The sequence below is a fragment of the Pantherophis guttatus genome, chromosome 4 (assembly GCF_059756535.1).
Source record: "Pantherophis guttatus breed Tessera chromosome 4, ASM5975653v1, whole genome shotgun sequence".
Lineage (NCBI taxonomy): Eukaryota > Metazoa > Chordata > Lepidosauria > Squamata > Colubridae > Pantherophis > Pantherophis guttatus.
In genome coordinates, this window is record NC_142066.1 from 141,034,720 (window position 1) to 141,044,814 (window position 10,095).

Here is a 10,095-nt window from a genome sequence, read left to right on the forward strand (position 1 = left end):
GCCCTTCTCCGGAGACTCAGGGTGGCTTACAATGCGTTAAGCAATAGCCTTCATACTTTTGTATATATCTGCTTAGTAGGGCTTCCCCCCCCCCAAGCGGTGTTCTTTTTTTATACAAAGTCAGCTTATTGCCCCCACAATCCTGGTCCTCATTTTGCCTACCTTGAAAGAATGGAAGGCTGAGTCAACCTTGATCCTGGTGAGATTTGAACTTGCAGTAATTGCAGGCAGTTGGTGTTACTTAACAGCACTTTAGTCTGCTGCGCCACCAAGGCTCTTATCATTAAGTATCATTAATTATAAGTCATTCTAGTGTATTTACGTCAGGGTGGATATTAAACAAGAACAAAAAAATAAAGGAAAAACTTAAAAAATTAAAACAGAATAAATGGGATGAAGCAGGAATATGCGCATATGATGAAATGCAGGAAATATATTTCAAAGCGTTCATGAAGTTGCAAAGGTGTTTTATAGATTTACTGAAGTAGATTGAGCTGAGGTGGCGCACTGGTTAGAGTGTGGTACTGCAGGCTATTTCAGCTGACTGCTAGCTGCAGTTCGGCAGTTCAAATCTCACCAGTTCATGGTTGACTCATCCTTCCGAGGTAGGTAAAATGAGGACCCAGATTATTGGGGGCAATATGCTGACTCTAAACTGCTTAGAGAGTTCTGTAAAAGCATTATGAAGCGATATATAAGTCTAAGTGCTATTGCTATTGCTGTTGCTAAATAGATGCTTTTTTGGCATTCCAAGGGCCTGGAGGAATTTGTGAACCACAGAAACATGACTTGACTGACATTTTTGTCTTTTCCATGTGAAATTTTGTTTCATTATTCTGGTTTTTCTTTTTTACCATGATGTATTTCAAACCTTCTTTGCAATTGGGAAGCTGTAAGAAATTATGTAAACAAACAAGCAAACAAACAAATTCATTTAAACTATAATGGCTGGGACCTAATCTCAGACTACATTATCATACGCAATGTAAGGATAGAAAACAAATTGCCTCAACTTACAACCTGAATCAAGAAAGATACAACTGTTGCTAAATTATACCATTGTTAAGTGTCATATGACCGCACAATTTTATAATATTTTTTTGCCATGGTCATGAAGTGAATCTGGCTTCCCTCATTGACTTTGTTTGTGGAAGGATTCAGATGGTTGGTTGCCAAGCAGCAAAATGGCAGTTAGATGATGGTGAAGATGATTCAATAGTTGTAACTATGAGGATTGGTTGTAAGTCACTTTTTCCAGTGTTGTAACTTCAAATTTTGAGATTGGGTGATAGGATTATACCCTGAATATTGTGAGGGGCCATATCCAGAATAATGTATATTTATTGTAAGAAATAAGAAATTTATTGTAAGAATTTGTAAGAAAATATATTCATATATTGATAGACAAATCAATATACAAACTTAACTATCATTTAAATTTGGGAAAATATACATTTTGGCAATTCTGATAATTTTCAAACATTACCGGTATCCTGGACAGAGTTAAACCAATTTCACAAGGTGCTGAACTTATGATTTTGGATAACTTCTATTTCTCCTTTCTATGGAATCTATTCACAGAAACTCAGGTCAACAGTTTGATGGAACTCTAAAGTAAGGCAATTAACCACAGAGATACTGCTTTAGAAATAAATGAAGAATGAGAAGTTACGTTGCAATTAAAAGGACAGGTAACGTGTTTCATTGTGTTTTGATGAAGAAAATTGTTTTCTCAAAAGTATTTTGGCGATGTTACTCCCCAGAGTTTCTTTTAAATGCTAAATATAAAAGGTTTGGGATTTTACAGTTGAAGAAAGGGCAGTCACTAAAATTAATATTATAGCATGATGGTAAAAGCATTTGGGTGTAAGCTAAACAAAAATTTCCACCAGTTTAGGTATGGAGAGGTCCAACTTAAAAGCGGAAGTCTACATATCTTCATGCTACTGGGGTTGAGAAACACTGATATAGATGAATAGCATTCTTTATGACTTGGAATGTGCTTTTGGCCTTGGTATTTGGTTTTTGTTAAAACTCTTTTTGTTTTTGTTTTTATTCCTTCTATCACTTAGAATCCCTTGCAGAAATAAATGAATGACTACATTTTACTCTTGCACCAGACTTTAATGATAACTCTATATTTTGAGTCATATTATCACAATAGTGGCATGCCAAACTCAACATAGTCACTCATCCCATAATCATCTCATGGAGGAATTATTTTAACAAGCTCTACATGGCATTCCCCTTGAAGGCCACTTAGAAGTCACATCTGGTCTAGAATGTAACAGCTGAACTGGTTACCTGTTGGCTTCTGGGTGCAATTCAAGATGTTGATTATCACCTCTAAAGTTCTTCTTGGCATTGGGACTACCTGAGGGATCATCCATCAGTTGAAAGCCGCAGATATGTGATCATGGGATGCTGCAAACATGTAAAGATGAGCTGGTTGCCAAGTGCACAAAATGTGATCATATGACTATGGGGGACATGAGACCACCAGGGCTTCCAAATCAGGTTGTAAATACCTTTTGGTACTGTAACTTTGACTGGTTGCTAAGCAAGGACTACTAGTATCTACAAAGATGTCCCTGTTATTTTTTTTTTTTCATGTATCAGGATTCATAAAGCCTTTAATAGTGGACTTTAATCTAAATTTGCATCTTAAATTAAGTCAATTTCTCAATCAAATGTATTATGTTTATACGAGACTATTCATTTTTGATACTATACCCCACATAACATTCAAAACCTATGTCTCTTCCCCCCACCACACATCTCTCTGAAGAAAACAAAGGTGACATATGTTGAATGAGTTCTTATTTCCAATCACTAGATTATAGCCGTTAAAAATAGAGGGTGACTCACTGCATCTCATCTTACAGTAAGCTTGTGAAACCAAGCTAAAAATGTATGCAAAGGAAATTTTTGTTTAACCCTAGCACAAGTCAGGAAAAATAATCTAAAAATAAAAAAATGTTTTAGTGATGTTTTTGTAAACCTGAGGAAAAAAATTCATTGAGACAGCTAGACGTTCTTCTTGAGTACTCTTGACATTTTCTAGTGTGCTCTTGACATTGTGGTTCTTCATAGGCAGCTTTTCCCTAAATGTTCCTATTATCTTCATTCCAGACTGTGTAAAGTCCATGTAAAAACAGTGTAAAAATGTCTGATTTTTCCATATCAATTGATTTGTGATCATGCTATTGCATACAGAGAAGTTATGAATATGAACTCTGAATATGAATAAATAAGTAGCTAAAGGTTAAGGACAGAAACATACTTTGAAGCTATATATTTTATATAGTTACTAGCTGTACCCGGCCACACGTTGCTGTCTGGTGCTTCCGCTGGGCTAAAAGAGCGAAGCTGAAGTTCCAAACTCTCCACAAACATTTGGTGGGTGTGGCCAACTCGACGTCACTCACTTTCATCAGTCACATGACAGCCCCCGAGCCACGCCTACCTAGTTGGTGATTAGGGTTGCTAAAAAACAATGGGAACCACAAAATCCTCCCTCTCTGTCTCCTGCTCTCTCTTCGTATCTCTCTATGTCTCTCTCTCCCCCCCCCTCTGTATCTCTCTATGTGTCTCTCTCTCCCCCTCTCTCTGTATCTCTATGTCTCTCTCTCCCCCGCTGTATGTGGAATTTTGTGTGTGTAAAGTGTGAAAGTTGGTTTTTTGGACTTTTTGTGGCTGTGTGAGGTTCCTTCTTGTTGTAGGGGCCATTTTGGGTCTATCATAGCTGCTTTTACATTGTGGGTGAGCCAGTTGTATTGTGTTGTGTGTATGTAAAGAGTGAAAGTTAGTTTTTTGGGCTTTTTGTGGCTGTGTGAGGTTCCTGCTTGTTGCAGGGGCCATTTTGGATCTAGCAAAGCTGCTTTTACATTGTGGGCGAGCCAGTTGTGTTGTGTTGTGTTGTGTGTGTGTAAAGTGTGAAAGTTGGTTTTTTGGGCTTTTTGTGGCTGTGTGAGGTTCCTGCTTGTTGCAGGGGCCATTTTGGGTCTAGCACAGCTGCTTTTACATTGTGGGTGAGCCAGTTTTGTTGTGTTGTGTTTTGTAGGTTAAAAAAAGGCAACGAAGTGACATCGACTTGGCCATGCCCAACTGACCAACAAGCCACGCCCACCCAGTCACCTGACCACCAAGCCCCACCCACTAATTAAGCCACGCCCACAGAACCGGTAGCGAAAATTTTTAGATTTCACCCCTGCTTCGGGTGTCTCTGCCTTCCAAACGGGCAGTTTCTTAGAAGCAATATGGAGAGTCTAAATATAAGGAGCAGAAATCTGTTAGGCGTAATCAGGGCTGGGAGGCTGCCCTGTTGGTTTTACGTCCAGCAGATGGCGCTGTTTTTCAATGTTTGTCAATGTTTGTCAATGTCTTCAATGTTTTCCAAAGTTTTTCATGTTTTTACCTGTCACAGATGTGACATGTATATAGTATAGGTATATAAAAACATGCCCATAGTCGAATGCAACGTTGTGTCAAAATTTGAAAGCAATCGGTAAAGAACTTTTGGAGATGTGTGGTTATGTACAAACGGACATTTACATTTTTATTTATATAGATATTTATAAACAGTTTATGATTTGTTTTGCTTACAGTATAGTTACTGTATATGGTAGTTGCATGCATATACCTTGTTTCCCTGAAAATAAGACCTATCGCAAAAATAAGCCTAATATATGCCCAACCCCCCCCCCAAATAAGCCCTACTTAAGATCCTGTGCAGCTGTCTATCCACTCATTCCATCTTGTTGTTCGTGGTGCCACAGTCACAAGACTGTGTGGTGGAGGAACTACCCCATGTGCCTCTCACTGGCTTACCTCAGGGCCCCTGCAGCCAGGCTATCCGTGAGACTACTTCATGGCGGCAGCATCAGTAACCATGTGCAGCAGGAGCCCACCTGGCTGCCGGCCCACTTCTTCTCATGGCCACAATAGAGCAGGAGGCTGAGCGGTGCGGTGGTGCCACAGCTGTGAGGTGAGGAAGGTGAGGTGGCTGTGGGTGCCCTGAGGTAAGCCAGTGCAGGTCACATGGGTCAGCTCTACCCCCCCTGCCTTGTGGCAGCAACACTAGCGCACTGTGTGGCCTCCTGCATGGATGCGAGCAAGCAGAAGTGGGCCTCCCGAAGGTGGGAAAAAAATAAGACATCTTCTGAACATAAGCCCTAGTGCTTATTTTGGGGCCCAAAAGAAAATAAGAGCTGGGTAGTTATAAGCATTTTATGCTAGGCAACACTGTTGTGATTTAAAAACAACACATTTATTTGAACTAAAGATCATGTGAGATACTTCAATGGAATCCCTTTTGAAGAAAGAAAAAATAATAATTGTACAAATTTCCAATGATCCAAAACTCTTATTACTTACTTATTTCTGGACTTTTAAATTCATTTCAGGCTGGATCTAGCACATAACTTAGAACTCTACTATTGTTGATTTATGTGATTATAAACATTCTTCAAACCTTGCCATCTCTCCCAGCTCATGCAGCTGATGCCAATGCTGAGATACCCAGCAGGGTAGGTGGGATTAATTTCAGAACAGTTTGAAAGGTTTATCCATTCATCAAAACTCTTAGCTGAGGAAGTTCAGTAGAAGCAGAAAGGGGAACTTGCCATGCAGCGAAAATGAAGACACTGCCCTCCGGCTGCCGATAAGACAAATTGGCAAGAAGTACAACAAAATTTATATAACTGAGTTCTTTGCTGTCTCAGGGAATAACACTTTGAATTAGTCTTCAGGGTTTGTGTATTTGGTGATAAATCATAAGTAACCTTTCGATAAGGAAATATTATGCTTTATGCTTAATGTCATACTAAATATGGTATTCTGTGTATGTTAAGTACAAGTATTAAAATACTTTTTAACTGTCTTAGACAACGGTAGGCTATTTAGGTGCTTCAGGAAGTAATGAATATTATTCCTACAAAGAGGAGTAAACCAAATCTGAATCTTATTTTGCACTAGGTAACCCATCTACTTTGTCAAGGAGAATGCCTGAAATGCCTCTGTTGCTCTTTTTTTATTCAACATTATGTATAAACATTCTAACTACTGTATGGGAGCCAAAGGTGCATGCAGGAGTAAAGAGTATGCCTGCCAACATTCCTTATTCAGGCTTATTATGATCTGAATGCATGCTTCCCTTCTTGACATAGTTCTCTGGAAGCCAGCTAAACTTTTAAAAGGTTTTTTTTCCAGAAGGTTTTCAGTGAGGTTTCTTATCCTGGCGAGCAGTTTGCATTTAGATCTTCATAACATATTTAGAAAATATTTTTTTGTAAGGGCTACTCCAGCCTTGAAATTTAGATTGATTATGTTAAAATCTTTCTTAATCACTAGGAAACTCTAAGGATCCTTCTGAAAGGACAATCCTGGAATCTTAAGATGTTTTTCAAAGGATACAATAAGCACACTGAGTTTGTGACAACAGAACACATAGGCATCTATGTGTAAGTCTGCTAGTTATTGAATGGGCTCTATTGCTTAGCTGTATGCTGTTTTACATAAGTGCTCAGAAGTAAGACTGTTGAGCCCAATGAGGGTTTACTACCACGGGTGGGCTTCAAAAATTTTAGCAAGGGGTTCTCTGCCCAGTTGCTGGGTAGGCATGGCCATGATGAGCGTGGCCTAGTTGGCCTCCTGCACCACGGTGCGTGTGTGTGTTTTTGCCCTCCCTGGGCTCCGTAGGCTTTCCTCGAGCCTCTGGGAGGGTGAAAACGACCTCTCCAGGCTCCGGAGGCCCTCCAGAGGCCTGAAACTGGCCCGTTTCTGGCTTTCTCAAACTTCCAGTAGGCCCGTTTTTCACCCTCCCTGAGCCTTCGTGCATGCCCTGCACTTACCTGCATCCAAAACGGGCCACGTGGGGACTTCTGGGAGAGGCGGGGTGGGGTGGGCAGGGCCATCCAGGGGATTTGGGGGTTCTCCGAACTACACAGAATCTTAGCTAGAGGTTCTCCCTAACCCCTGCAAACCCCCAGCAGCCCACCCCTGTTTGTTACCAAGGTTGCAACAAAATTGTCATCTAAATCCTGTAGTGCCTATTGGTAATAAGATAAACTGAACAATTTGAAATGTAAGTCCTAACTCTCACTAGGCTTCTTGATATTGCTGTTTATAATAATTGAATCTGTTCATCTAAGCACCTATCTAGTTAGAATATTCCATGATTTCTATTTTTCTATTTTTATGTTGCAGTGCTCAGTGATGGATGGTTTATTTTAATCTACGATCATTGACTCATTGTAAATGCAGATATTATGTCCCTAGTTCTGCAGCATCTATATAAGATCATCAGCTACTTTTAGAATAAGGGCCATTTTGCAGTCTTAAAATGGTAGCATTTCATCCTGTACTCATAGCTGTAAACTAACAGGACTCTCCCTGCATTTGTTGTAAAGAAATGAGTTACTATTAACAATAATTTGCTTATACAAGTGTCTTCATTTTTGTGATGCTTTAATAAAAAGAAAGACATCCTGTTTTATGATAAATATAGAAACGAATGAAGAATAGCAACAGCTTCAGTATTGCCAGAATACCAACATAGACTTCAAAGTGAAAGCAAGTTATCCATGGAATTGATTAAAATAAAATATGCTTGTTAAAAGAAGTGGCTTACTTTGCCAGATTTGATAAATTGCTAAAAGAAGAACCAATCCCAATTTCAAGAAACAGAAGATTGTCAGAGATCTGCCATATGAGATCAATCCCTCTTATCCTAAGAAGCAAGAGAAAAATAAAACCTAATTTTTCTAGTTTCTAGTACCGCTTTACAAAGCATTAGTAAAACCACACTTGGAATCCTGCACCCAGTTCTGGTCATCACAACATAAAAAAGATATTGAGACTCTGGAAAGAATGCAGAGAAGAGCAACAAAAATGATTAGGGGACTGGAGGTTAAAACATATGAAGAATGGCTAGAGGAATTGTGTCTGTCTAGTCTAATGAAAAGAAGGACTAGGAGGAGTTATGATAGCAATGTTCCAATACTTGAGGGGCTCCTACAAAGATGAGGGGATCAAACTATTTTCCAAAGCACCAAAGGCAAGACAAGAAACGATGGAAACTAAACAAGAAGAGAAGCAATCTAGAGTTAAGGAGAAAATTCCTAATGATGAGAGCAATCAACTAATGGAATAGCTTGCCTTCAGAAGTTGTGAGTGCTCCATCACTAAAGGCTTTTATAAAGAGACTGGACAACCACTTGTCTGGAATGGTATAGAGCCGTGATGGCCATATCTATGGGCACATGAGCGTTGCCCCTGCTCAGCTCCATTGTGCATGTGTGTGCCAGCCAGCTGATTTTTGGGCCTTCCGGGCCCACTGGAAGTTGGGAAATGGGCTATTTCTGGCCTCCAGAAGGCCTCTGGGGTGGGGAAGGCTGTTTTCACCCTCCCCAGGTTCCTAGAAAGCCTCTGGAGCCTGGGGAGAGTGAAAAATGGGCCTACCGGGCCCACGTGGCATCGCATGCCAAAAGGGGGAGCACGGGGGTGGGGTGCATTGAATTATGGGTGTGGGCATGTGCACACGCAACCCCCCCCACTTCACCCATTTTTGGCACGTGACGGCAAAAAAGTTAGCCATCACTGGTATAGGGTCTCCTGCCTCAGCTGGGGATTGGACGAGAAGACCTCCAAGGTCCCTTCCAACTCTGTTATTCTGTGTTCTAAACCCACCATTTCCCTTTGCTAACCATCTCTGTCCCTTAATGCTGCATTGTGTCCATAAACTTGTCAATGCCTGAGGCTGTTTTTTATCCAATCCATGTCGATTATGAGTCCTGATATGAAGAGATACATTTTCTGAATATTTTCATAACTAGCTTGTTACAATAAATAGGAAAATGCACTGAAAAGAGGAGTAAGTATCAACCTTGCCATCTCCTGAATACAGATAGACCTCAATTTATGACCAGAATGGAGCCCCAAATTTCCATGGCTAAGCAAGAACATTGTTAAGTGAGTTGTGTCCTATTTTACAACCTTTTTGCCATAGTTGTTAAGTGAAGCACTGCAATTGTTAAGTGAATCATGGATTGTTAAGTAAATCTGACTTCCCTTACTTATTTTGCTTTTACAGAAGCCAGTTGGGAAGATTACAAATGGTGATCACATGATCCCAGGAAAGTACAATTCTCATAAATATATGCTGTTGTCAAATTTTGATCATGTTAACAATGCAAATGTGAAAACAGTCATAAGTCACTTTACAAGTACTTTACAACACAAGTACTGTTGTAACTTCAAATAGTCACTAAACAGATGGTTGTACATCAAGATCTACCTGTACTTTGTCCTCAACTTTCAACGGTTTGCTTAGTGACCGTTCAAAGTTACAATGGCAGTGAAAAAAGTAACTTATGACCATTTTTCACTTATGACCATTGCAGCATCCCCATGGTCACGTGACTTACATCTGGATGCTGAACAACTGATCCTCATAAATATGAGAGATTGCAGTGTCCTGGATTCATGTGATCCAGTGGTGGGTTGCCCCCAGTTCGCACCGGTTCTATAGAACCGGTAGTAAAACCGGCGGGAGGCTCCACCCACTGACCCCGATGTCATCAGAATGCTTGCGCATAAGAGCACTCGCTCGTGCGAGCAGAGCAAGCACACGCGCGTGGCCCCATTGCAAATCGGTAGTAAAGGTAAGTAGAATCTATCCTGATGTGATCCCCTTTTGCGACCTTCTGATAAGCAAAATAAATGGGGAAGCCGGATTCATTTGACAACCATGTGATTAAATTAATAGCTGCAGTGATTCACTTAACAAATGGGTCAAGAAAAGTTGTAAAAAGGGACAAAACTCACTTAACAAATTTCTCACTTAGCAAAAAAAGTTTGGGCTCATTTATGATCATAAGACAATGACTACCTTTACTTTCTTTAGACATGATAGCCAAGAAATGCTTTATTTCTCATTTTGGATACAAACAGGCACATCCAAAGATGGAAAAGCAATCGGTTAAATTCTGCAAACAGCCAGAGGCCATAGCCATGCCTTCCTCCACTTCTTTTGTACTACTAAAATAGTAATCTTGATTTGAATTGGAGGAGCCAGTTAAATCAATAAGTCCAACT

At 40.1% G+C, this 10,095-nt stretch overlaps 1 long non-coding RNA gene across 2 annotated transcripts; it reads left to right on the plus strand.

Annotated features, from left to right (window-relative positions):
- The first annotated feature begins 1,160 nt into the window (after positions 1-1,160).
- Positions 1,161-7,621, plus strand: LOC117655052 (uncharacterized). Of its 2 annotated transcripts, none has more exons than XR_004588517.2 (4): positions 1,161-1,240; positions 1,582-1,691; positions 6,352-6,461; positions 7,207-7,621. It is a non-coding gene; the product is annotated as an uncharacterized LOC117655052 (long non-coding RNA). The 2 variants fall into 2 exon arrangements; XR_004588518.2 differs by having other exon boundaries at positions 1,240-1,345.
- The last annotated feature ends 2,474 nt before the right edge of the window (positions 7,622-10,095 follow it).